This window comes from Chiloscyllium plagiosum, unplaced genomic scaffold (genome assembly GCF_037043375.1).
Source record: "Chiloscyllium plagiosum isolate Xiang-an unplaced genomic scaffold, Cpla_swu_hap1 HiC_scaffold_33, whole genome shotgun sequence".
NCBI lineage: Eukaryota > Metazoa > Chordata > Chondrichthyes > Orectolobiformes > Hemiscylliidae > Chiloscyllium > Chiloscyllium plagiosum.
The window spans coordinates 5,594,490-5,605,970 of NW_028270171.1; the positions used below are offsets into that span (position 1 = coordinate 5,594,490).

At 47.4% G+C, this 11,481-nt stretch overlaps 1 long non-coding RNA gene across 1 annotated transcript; it reads left to right on the forward strand.

Annotated features, from left to right (window-relative positions):
* Positions 1 to 4,064: 4,064 nt before the first annotated feature.
* Positions 4,065 to 9,248, forward strand: LOC122541964 (uncharacterized). The gene is made up of 3 exons (XR_006309728.2): positions 4,065 to 4,193; positions 6,395 to 6,483; positions 9,123 to 9,248. It is a non-coding gene; the product is annotated as an uncharacterized LOC122541964 (long non-coding RNA).
* The last annotated feature ends 2,233 nt before the right edge of the window (positions 9,249 to 11,481 follow it).

The following is an 11,481-nucleotide window of genomic DNA, read 5'->3' on the forward strand; positions in this document are numbered from 1 at the left end:
ACTCCCTCAGCACTGACCCTCTGACAGTGAGGCACTCCCTCAGCACTGACCCTCCGACAGGACGGCATTCCCTCAGCACTGACCCTCCAACAGTGCGGCACTCCCTCAGCACTTACCGTCCGACATTGCGGCACTCCTTCAGCACTGACCCTCCGACAGTGCGGCACTCCCTCAGCACTGACCCTCCGACATTGCGGCACTCCTTCAGCACTGACCCTCCGACATTGCGGCACTCCTTCAGCACTGACCCTCCGACATTGCGGCACTCCCTCAGCACTTACCCTCCGACATTGCGGCACTCCTTCAGCACTGACCCTCCAACAGTGCGGCACTCCCTCAGCACTGACCCTCCGACAGTGTGACACTCCCTCAGCACAATCCCTCCCACAGTGCGGCACTCCCTCAGCACTGACCCTCCGACAGTGCGGCACTCCCTCAGCACTGACCCTCTGACATTGCGGCACTCCCTCAGCACTTACCCTCCGACATTGCGGCACTCCTTCAGCACTGACCCTCCCACTGTGCGACACTCCCTCAGCACTGACCCTCCGACAGTGTGACACTCCCTCAGCACAATCCCTCCCACAGTGCGGCACTCCCTCAGCACTGACCCTCCGACAGTGCGGCACTCCCTCAGCACTGACCCTCTGACAGTGAGGCACTCCCTCAGCACTGACCCTCCGACAGGACGGCATTCCCTCAGCACTGACCCTCCAACATTGCGGCACTCCCTCAGCACTGACCCTCCGACAGTGCGACACTCCCTCAGCACTGACTCTCCGACAGTGCGGCACTCCTTCAGCACTGACCCTCCGACAGTGCGGCACTCCCTCAGCACTGACCCTCCGACATTGCGGCACTCCTTCAGCACTGACCCTCCGACATTGCGGCACTCCTTCAGCACTGACCCTCCGACATTGCGGCACTCCCTCAGCACTTACCCTCCGACATTGCGGCACTCCTTCAGCACTGACCCTCCAACAGTGCGGCACTCCCTCAGCACTGACCCTCCGACAGTGTGACACTCCCTCAGCACAATCCCTCCCACAGTGCGGCACTCCCTCAGCACTGACCCTCCGACAGTGCGGCACTCCCTCAGCACTGACCCTCTGACATTGCGGCACTCCCTCAGCACTTACCCTCCGACATTGCGGCACTCCTTCAGCACTGACCCTCCCACTGTGCGACACTCCCTCAGCACTGACCCTCCGACAGTGTGACACTCCCTCAGCACAATCCCTCCCACAGTGCGGCACTCCCTCAGCACTGACCCTCCGACAGTGCGGCACTCCCTCAGCACTGACCCTCTGACAGTGAGGCACTCCCTCAGCACTGACCCTCCGACAGGACGGCATTCCCTCAGCACTGACCCTCCAACATTGCGGCACTCCCTCAGCACTGACCCTCCGACAGTGCGACACTCCCTCAGCACTGACTCTCCGACAGTGCGGCACTCCCTCAGCACTGACCCTCCGACAGTGCGGCACTCCCTCAGCACTGACCCTCCAACAGTGCAGCACTCGCTCAGCATTGACCCTCCGACATTGTGGCACTCCCTCAGCACTGACCCTCTGACAGTGCGGCATTCCCTCAGCACTGACCCTCCGATAGTGCAGCTCTCCCTCAGCACTGACCCTCCGACAGTGCAGCACTCCCTCAGCACTGACCCTCCGATAGTGCAGCTCTCCCTCAGCACTGACCCTCCGACAGTGCAGCACTCCCTCAGCACTGTACTGGGAGTGTTGACCTGTATTTATCCTCCCGCTTCATATCTATGATTTGTTCTCCACAGTTTACACTGAGACAGTGTAAGACTCAGTTCTTCATTCCTGTGTTACTCTGTGACTTGCTCTATTTTATTTTCAGTTTTCTCCTGTCTCATCTGGCCATGTATTCCTTCCCAGCTCTCTCCTCTGTCTTTCTCACACATTCAGCTCCTCTGTCCTCTTGCTGCCTGGAGACTGTCGCCCACCAGGGGGCAGCCTTTGCATGGGTCCAGGTTTATTAACCCTTCAAGTGCCACACTGCTCTCAGTGCCTGTCGCAGCCTCACAGTTTGACTGAGTGAGGCTGGATAACTCTGCACCTGCACTGTCCCCATGTGGATTTTACCCTGTTGCACTCAGCACCTTGGAGAAACGTTCCTGTAATTTAGTTAGATTTCAGCTCAGAAATTGGCCATTCAGTCCTTTTGTGGTATTTCTGCTCCTCACTAGCTTGGTCCTTCCCCTTCATTGTTCCCCTCCATTTTATCCTCCTATTCCTTTCTCGCTTGTGTGTTTATCCAGCTTTTTTTTATTTGAGCTATAGGGAGAGGTTGAATAAGCTGGGGCTGTTTTCCCTGGAGTGTCGGAGGCTGAGGGGTGACCTTAGAGGTTTATAAAATCATGAGGAGAAGGATAGAATAAATAGACAAAGTCTTTTCCCTGGGGTGGGGGAGTACAGAACTAGAGGACATAGGTTTAGGGTGAGAGGGGAAAGATATAAAAGAGACCTAAGGGTGGTACGTGTATGGAATGAGCTGCCAAAGGATGTGGTGGAGGCTGGTACAATTACAACATTTAAGATGCATTTGGATGGATATATGAATAGGAAGGGTTTGGAGGGATATGGGCCGGGTGCTGGCAGGTGGGACTAGATTGGGTTGGAATATCTGGTCGGCATGGACCGAAGGGTCTGTTTCCGTACTGTACATCTCTATGACTCTATGATTCTAAATGTATCTAGAGTCAAAGAGTCATAGAGATATAAAGCATGGAAACAGGCCCTTCTTTGCAACTCATCCTTACTGACCAGAAATCCTCAATTAATCTAGTTCTATTTGCCAGCACTTGGCCCATATCCCCTCAGCCTCCAACACTCCAGCCTGTTCAGCCTCTCCCTGTAGCTCAAACCCTCCAACGTTCTGTTCATCTCCTTGACCAATCCCTGTCAGAATGGAGTGCCACATTCTCTCTGTTCCCTGGGTGAAGACATTACTCCGGACTCTCGGTTGGGTCTATTTGTGACTGTCTTGTGTTTATTGCCTTTAGTTCAGCCGCCCCCACATCTCCCCTCCCCACACACATATACACACACATGCACAGACACTCACACACAGTCACAATCACAGACACACACACACAGAGTCACACAGTGACACAGACACACACAGACACACACACAGACACACACACACTATCAGCGATATCTTCGAAATGTCTATGCTGTTGAAATTCCTTCATAATTTCATAGACCTTGAGTAGGTCACCCCTTAGCTTTCACTTTCCAAGACTAGAGCCCACCTTAGTCTCTCGGTTGTAATGCTATTCAATTAAATCTCGTTTTACACCCTGGGGGTGATATGGTGGCTTAGTGGTTAGCACTGCTGCCTCACAGAGCCAGGGACCCAGGTTCGATTCCATCCTCTGGCAACTGTCTGTGTGCAGTTTGCACAATCTTCCCATGTCTGTGTGGGTTTCTTTCAGGTGCTCTGGTTTCCTCACACAATCCAAAGATGCATAGGTTAGGGTGGATTGGGCATGGGAAATTGCCCATGGTGTCCAAGTATGTACAGGCTAGGTGAGTTAGCCATGGGAAATGCTAGGTTACTGGGATAGGGTAAGGGGGTGGACTGGATGGGCTGAATAGCCTGCTTCCATGCTGTAGAAGTTCTATGGTTCTCTCCAGTTCCCATCTGTAATGTGGAACAGTGCACAGTGCTCCGTGCCTAGTGTACAACAACAACCACTTGTATTTAGTTGGCAGCCTTTGTGCTGCTGAATGTGCTGTGGTAACCTCACAGCCAGGTGATCAGGTAAAGATCTGGCATCAGACAGTGAGGGGGGGGGGGTCAACAAGATTGGTCAGGGGGAGATTGTGACAAAGTACCTTAAAGGAAGACAGGCAGTATCCAGACGTTGAAGGCAATTCTCCCCCCCCCCAACCCCGTCTGTTTATATCTCACAGGAGAGTGCCACCTCAGAAAACAGCAGAGCTCCGACTGCCTCGTGTCCCTGACAGGGGGGAGGATAACAATCTCCTCAGCTGCAGAAACCGATTGGCTGGGTCCCAGGGAGCTGACACCTGCACCTTCCCTGTTGTACCTGGCTCTATAAAAGCCTGCACAGAGCCTCTGAAAGCATCGACACCGGGCACCACACACCTTGACAAGAAACCACAGCTTTGGATTGGCATTACTGCACAGAGAGAGAGGTAAGAGCACTCTCCACCATCTCATCCCTCTTCCTATCGTCTGCTTTTGTTCGAAGGAGAGAGAGAAGGACAGAAAAACAAGAAAGTTTTCCCTTATTACAGAGGCATTCGACTCCTCCCTGCTCTGGGATGCTGTGTACACAATGGTTAGATTGTCCCCCTCACAGCTCAGCCTGAATTCCTGCTCCCACACGCAGTCTGCTTCCCGTACACTGGTCAGCTCTCCTGAAGATGCACACTGTCCACTGGGCTCGGGGAATCTTTGCTGTCTCCCAGGAACCACTGATGCCATGTATTTTTTTTAAACTACTCCTTCCACTCGCTGTAGTTTCAGCATTTCTTGCCCATCCTGCAGAAGGTGGGGACAAACTACCGCAGTGCTCAGGTTTCAACCAAGATTAGCAACAGCCTCAGATCAGGAGGCAGAACCTGAGCTTTAGTTGAATTCAGCTTATCCTGGGACCAGGAATGCGATTCTGGTCTCCCTGCTTTCGGAAGGACGTTGTGAAATTTGAAAGGGTTCAGAAAAGATTTACAAGGATGTTGCCAGGGTTGGAGGATTTGAGCTATAGGGAGAGGTTGGGGCTGTTTTGCCTGGAGTGTCGGAGGCTGAGGGGTGACCTTATAGAGGTTTATAAAATCATGAGGGGCATGGATAGGATAAAATAGATAAAGTCTTTTCCCTGGGTTGGGTGAGTCCAGAACTAGATGGCATAGATTTAAGGTGAGGGGGAAAGATATAAAAGGGAAGTAAGGGGCAACTCTTTCTCACAGAGGGTGGTACGTGTAGAGAATGAACTGTCAGAGGAAGTGGTGGAGGCTGGTACAATTGCAACATTTAAAAGGCATCTGGATGGGTGTATGAATAGGAAGGGTTTGGAGGGATATGGGCCAAGTGCTGGCAAATGGAACTAGATTAGGTTGGGTTAGGGTTAGGATTAGGGTTAGGGTTAGGTCAGCATGGACGACATGGACCAAAGGGTCTGTTTCCATGATGTACATGTCTATGACTCTATAACTCTATGTGTGTACCCAACTGTACAGTGCAAGGTTGCACTGTGTCATCAGAGGGACTCCCTGTACAAAAGTCACCGCTTTCTCATTGCGGACAACATGTGGGGGTTTAACCGGAGGGTCACCACGCCTCAGGCAAGGGGGAGAGGGTGAGAAGGAGAGTCCTTCATGGTTACCTCTGCCGATGTGGGCATTGAACCCACGGAACTGGCATCACTCACCACCCAACTGAGCCAACCAACCTTCCCTGGACACAACCACAGTGACTTCACTTCTGCTTTAATTCTTTTTTTTATGGGCATTGGTAACAAGGTCAGCATTTACTGCCCGTCCCTAGTTGCCCCTTGAGAAGGTGGGGGTGAACTGCCTTCTTGAACCGCTACAGCCCATGTGCTGTAGGTAGACCCACAATGCCCTGAGGGAGGGAATTCCAGGATTCTGACCCAGCGACAGTGCAGCATTGGCGATATATTTATGTCAGGATGGTGAGGGGCTCGGAGGGGAACTTGCAGGGGGTGGTGCTCCCACATGCGTTGGGTCACAGAGCGAGAACTGACCTTGCCGCAAGATGTCGAAGCCTACAGCGAGAGGTAACTTTCCCGGTGATAACCGGTTAGGAACTGGGAGTGAGAATGATGACCGCTCATTCACCCCCTCTCTAACTGGGGATTGGTAGCTTTGCCTCAGGCACTGGGCTGTGACAGCAGTTAGCTCAGTTGGCTGGATAGCTGGTGTATTTTACAGAGTGCTGTTCACAGTGTGGGTTCGAACTCTGCACTGGCTGGGGTCCCTGTGAAGGACCCTCCCCTTGATGTGGCAGAGCCGGTGTTGGAATGGGGTGGGCAAAGTTAAAAATCCCACAACACCAAGTTATCGTTCAACAGGTTTATTTGGAAGCACTAGCTTTCGGAGCGCTGCTCCTTCATCTGAAACCTTGATGCTTCCAAATAAACCTGTTGGGCTATGACCTGGCGTTGTTGGATTTTTAACTCCCCGCTTGCCTGAGGTGTGGTGACCCTCAGGTTAAACTCCACCAGTTGTCTCTCTGTGAGGAGAGACCAGCCCTATGTTCTGGGTCGACTATGGGGATGTTGTCTTTACTGTAACAGAGAGCATTCCACCAATGTGTAAGACATAGACTGTTATAACTGATATGGCTTTCCCTTCCTTCTGTGTGTTGCTTGCAGGTTGCTATGGTTTCTCTCAGCTATCCCCTCTCAATCATCCTGGCCTGTGCAATGGCTGCAATGGCTGACTCAGACCTTCCCTCCCTCAGGTGGGTAATCGACTTTCACTGTATCATTATTCCCTGGGGAGCAGATCCAGATCCAGATCAGGACTTTGGGAGCTTTTAGGGACAGGAACTATATACAGAGGGATCTGGGGGTTCAAGTCCATAGCTCCCTGAAAGTGGCCACACAGGTAGATAGGGTGTAAAGAAGGTGTATGGCATGCTTGCCTTTATTGGTCGGGGAATTGAGTGTAAGAGTCAGGATGTCATGTTGTTGCTTTTTAAGACTATGATTAGACCACACTTAGAGTACTGCATTCAATTCTGGTCAGCACATTACAGGAAAGATATTGGGGCTTTGGAGAGGGTACAGAAGAGGTTTACCAGGATGCTGCCCGGATTAGAGGATATGAGTTATAAGGAGAGGCTAAAAAAACTCGGGTTGTTTTCTCTGGAGCAGCGGTGGCTGGGGGGGAGACTTGATAGAAGTCTATAAAATTATAAGATGCATGGATAGGGTTGACTGTCAGAATCCTTTTCCCAGAATTGGAATGTCTAATTTCAGGGGGCAGGCATATAAGGTGGGAGGGGCTAAGTTGAAAAGAGATGTGAGGGGTAGGTATTTACACAGAGGATGGTAGGATTCTGGAACATATTCAAGATTAGAGTGGTGCTGGAAAAGCACAGCAGGTCAGGCAGCAGCCGAGGAGCAGGAAAATCGGAGCCCTTCATCAGGAATGGAATCAACTGCTAGGGGTGGTGGAGGGAGACACAATGGGGGTGTTTAAGGGACTTTTAGACAAGCACATGAATATGCAAGGAATGGAGGGATATGGACCAAGGGCAGGCAGAAGGGGTTAGTTTAACTTGGTGTCATGTTCGGCACAGCATTGTGGGCCGAAGGGTGTGTTCCTGAACTGTACTGTTCCGTGTTCTATAGGAATCTGGGAATCTTATTCACTTCCAGGTATTGCCTGTTTCCCTCCTTTGTGACTGACTGTTACTGTGGTGAAATACCAGGGGACCATAGTGTCCTGTGACCAGATACTGAAGCTGTTTGCCCATGGAATGCAGCGCAGTTGGGGCCAACAATAGGAACACAGCAGCAGGAGGTGGCCATTCAGTCCCTCAAGCATAGCCCATCATGGTTTAAATCCAATCTCAGTGCTTATTCCCATTTCTTTAATGTGTAATAAACAATGGGTTTCTATCTTGAATATTCCTAAAGACTGAATTTCCACAGCCATCTGCTACAGAGAATTCCAAAGATTGACAACACATTGAGCAAACAGACTTGCCAACTCACCTTCAATGGCTTGCCCCTTATCCTGAGGCTGTGTCTCCTGGTTCTAGATCCCACAACAGGGGGAACCAACTGTCCTGCATCTACTCTGTCTATCCCTTTAAGAATGTTGTACATCTCTATGAGATTTCCTCTGATTTTTCTGAACCCCATCAAATCCAGGCCCCTTCTCCTCAATCTCTCCACCCAGGACGGTCCCATCGTCCCTGGGATCAGTGCGGTGAAACTCCGTCACGCTCCCTCAATAGGAAAATATCAGTTCTTAGGCAAGGGGATCAGAACTCCACACAAAACTCCAGGTGCGGTCTCACTAGGCTCCTGTACAATTAAATCAAGATTCCTTTTTGACTGAACACAAGTCCTCTTCAAATAAAAGTGAGCATTGGCACGGTGGCACAGTGGTTAGCACTGCTGCCTCACAGCACCAGGGTCCCAGGTTCAATTCCAGTCTTGGCTGACTCTCTGTGTGGAGTTTGCACATTCTCCCCGTGTAAGCGTGGGTTTCTTCCTGGTGCTCCGGTTTCCTCCCACAGTCCAAAGATATGTGGTTCAAATGAATTGGCCATGCTAAATTGTCTGTAGTGTTAGGTGCATTAGTCAAAGGGTCTGGCTGGGTTACTCTTCAGAGGGTTGGTATGGACTTGTTGGGCTGAAAGGCCTGTTTCCACACTGCAGGGGAATCTAATCTGACATTTTTTCTGTTTGTGAAGAGCTTGCTGCAGTTCAGAGTTACTGACAGAGTGTTCAACAGGGGAAACCTGAGAGGACTATCCAACTCAGTTTGATGACTGGGGTGGTGGGGGGAAAGGCATTTACTGAGTTTCTAATCACAGCTCGACTAGCTAACAGCACAGATACACAAATTAAACTTGGAATCATCCTGTGCTCAATCATGAACCATGTGGTATATCCACCTTTGGAAATATCTTGGGAGGATAATGGGCCATAATTTTTAAAACTTCACTTTATTTCCTCAGTAAAAACTGGAAGTCGTCGAGCATAGAGAAAAAAAGACTTGCATTTATATATAACCTTTCACAATCTCGGGTCATTCTATAATCACTGCACAGCTAATGAAATACATATTGAATATACAGATATGAAGATGTAATGACCCTCTGACAGTGCGGCACTCTCTCAGCACTGACCCTCCGACAGTGCGGCATTCCCTCAGTACTGACCCTCCGACAGTGCGGCACTCCCTGAGCACTGACCCTCCGACAGTGCGGCACTCCCTCAGTACAGCATTGGGATTGTGGGCTTTGAGTCTGTGGTCAAGTCTACAGAGTCAGTGTGGTGTGCTTGTGTTTGGAATTCTGCTGGAGAGGATTTCCTTTTGGCTGGAACAGGAGCTGACTACTGTCCTTTCGATCTGTTTTAGATCTCCAGCAAGCCGACACTTTGGGAAGTCTGTAACACACCGTGGGGATAGACCTCTTACAATGGGACCCAGAGGACATCTTCAGCTACTGAACCCCACAAAACTCTACAAGCAAAGACCACCCCTGTCAGTCAGACTCCCTGCCTATAGCTCAGACTGTCTTGTTCCATTTCCATCAAACCATCCTGTCTGGAGATCAACCTCTCTCAGTCTTTATGTATCCATACACACCTCTGTCCTTCTCTCTCTCTCTCTCTCTCTTTCTCGCCCTTTATCATTCCTACTGCATAGTTGTCCCTTATGCCTTTTGTTGATCTCAGTCAGTCTGCCCTCTGTCTCTCTATCTATCTATCTATCTATCTAAACATCAATCTATGTATCTATCCATCCATCTATCTATCTATCAGTATAACTATCTGACTATCTATCTGTCTGTCTGTCTATCTATCTATCTATCTATCTATCTATCTATCTATCTATCTATCTATCTATCTATCTATCTATCTATCTATCGAAGTGTCTGTCTGTCTATCTATCTATCTATCAATCGGTCTGTCTATCTAAATATCTATCTATCTATCTATCTATCTATCTATCTATCTATCTATCTATCTATCTATCTATCTATCTATCTATCTATCTATCATTCTATCCACCTATCTATCTAGTTATCTGTATAACTATCAGACTATCTATCTGTCTGTCTGTCTGCCTAACTAACTAACTATCTATCTGCCTGTTTATCTATCTAGCTGTCTATCTATCTATTTATCTGTCTGTCTGTCTATCTATGTATCTATGTATCTATCTATCTATGTCTATCTGTCTATCTACCTATCTATCTATTTATCTATCGATCTATCTAGTTATCTGTATAACTATCAGACTATCTATCTGTCTGTCTATGTAAGTATTTATCAATATACCTGTCTGTCTGTCTATCTATCTGTCCGTCTATCTATCTATCTATCTATCTATCTATCTATCTATCTATCGATCTATCTATCTATCTATCTATCTATCTATCTGTATAACTATCTGACTAGCTGTCTGTCAGTCTATCTATCTATCTATTTATCTATCTATCTGTCTGTCTGTCTATCTATCTATCTATCTATCTATCTATCTATCTATCTATCTATCTATCTATCTATCTATCTATCTATCTATCTATCTATCTATCTATCTACCTATCTATCTGTCTATCTATCTGTCTGGCTGCCAGTCTATCTATCTATCTATCTATCTATCTATCTATCTATCTATCTATCTATCTATCTATCTATCTATCTGTCTAACTATCTGCCTGGCTGCCAGTCTATCTATCTATCTATCTATCTATCTATCTATCTATCTATCTATCTATCTATCTATCTGTATAACTATCTGACTAGCTGTCTGTCAGTCTATCTATCTATCTATTTATCTATCTATCTATCTGTCTGTCTGTCTATCTATCTATCTATCTATCTATCTATCTATCTATCTACCTATCTATCTGTCTATCTATCTGTCTGGCTGCCAGTCTATCTATCTATCTATCTATCTATCTATCTATCTATCTATCTATCTATCTATCTATCTATCTATCTATCTATCTATCTATCTATCTATCTGTCTAACTATCTGCCTGGCTGCCAGTCTATCTATCTATCTATCTATCTATCTATCTATCTATCTATCTATCTATCTATCTATCTATCTATCTATCTATCTATCTATCTATCTATCTGCATAACTATCTGACTAACTATCTGCCTGTCTGTCTATCTAACTATCTATCTGTCTGTCTGTGTATCTCTCTGTCTGTCTGTCTGTCTATCTATCTATCTATCTATCTATTTATCTATCTATTTATCCATATATCTATCTGTCTGTCTATCTATCTATCGATCTATATGTCTGTCTGTCTATCAATCTATCTACCTATCTATCTGTCTGTCTATGTATGTATGTATCTATTCATCTGTCTGTCTATCTAGTTATCTATCTATTCGTTTATCCATCTATTCGTCTATCTATCTATCTATCTATCTATCTATCGAATTGTCTGTCTGACTATCTATCTATCTATCTATCTATCTATCTATCTATCTATCTATCTATCTATCTATCTATCTATCTATCTATCTATCTATCTATCTATCTATCTATCTATCTGTCTGTGTATCTATCTATCTATCTATCTATCTATCTATCTATCTATCTATCTATCTATCTATCTATCTATCTATCTATCTATCTATCTATGTATCGATCTATCTGGTAAAAACAATGACTGCAGATGCTGGAAACCAGATTCTGGATTAGTGGTGCTGGAAGAGCACAGCAGTTCAGGCAGCATCCAAGGAGCTTTGAA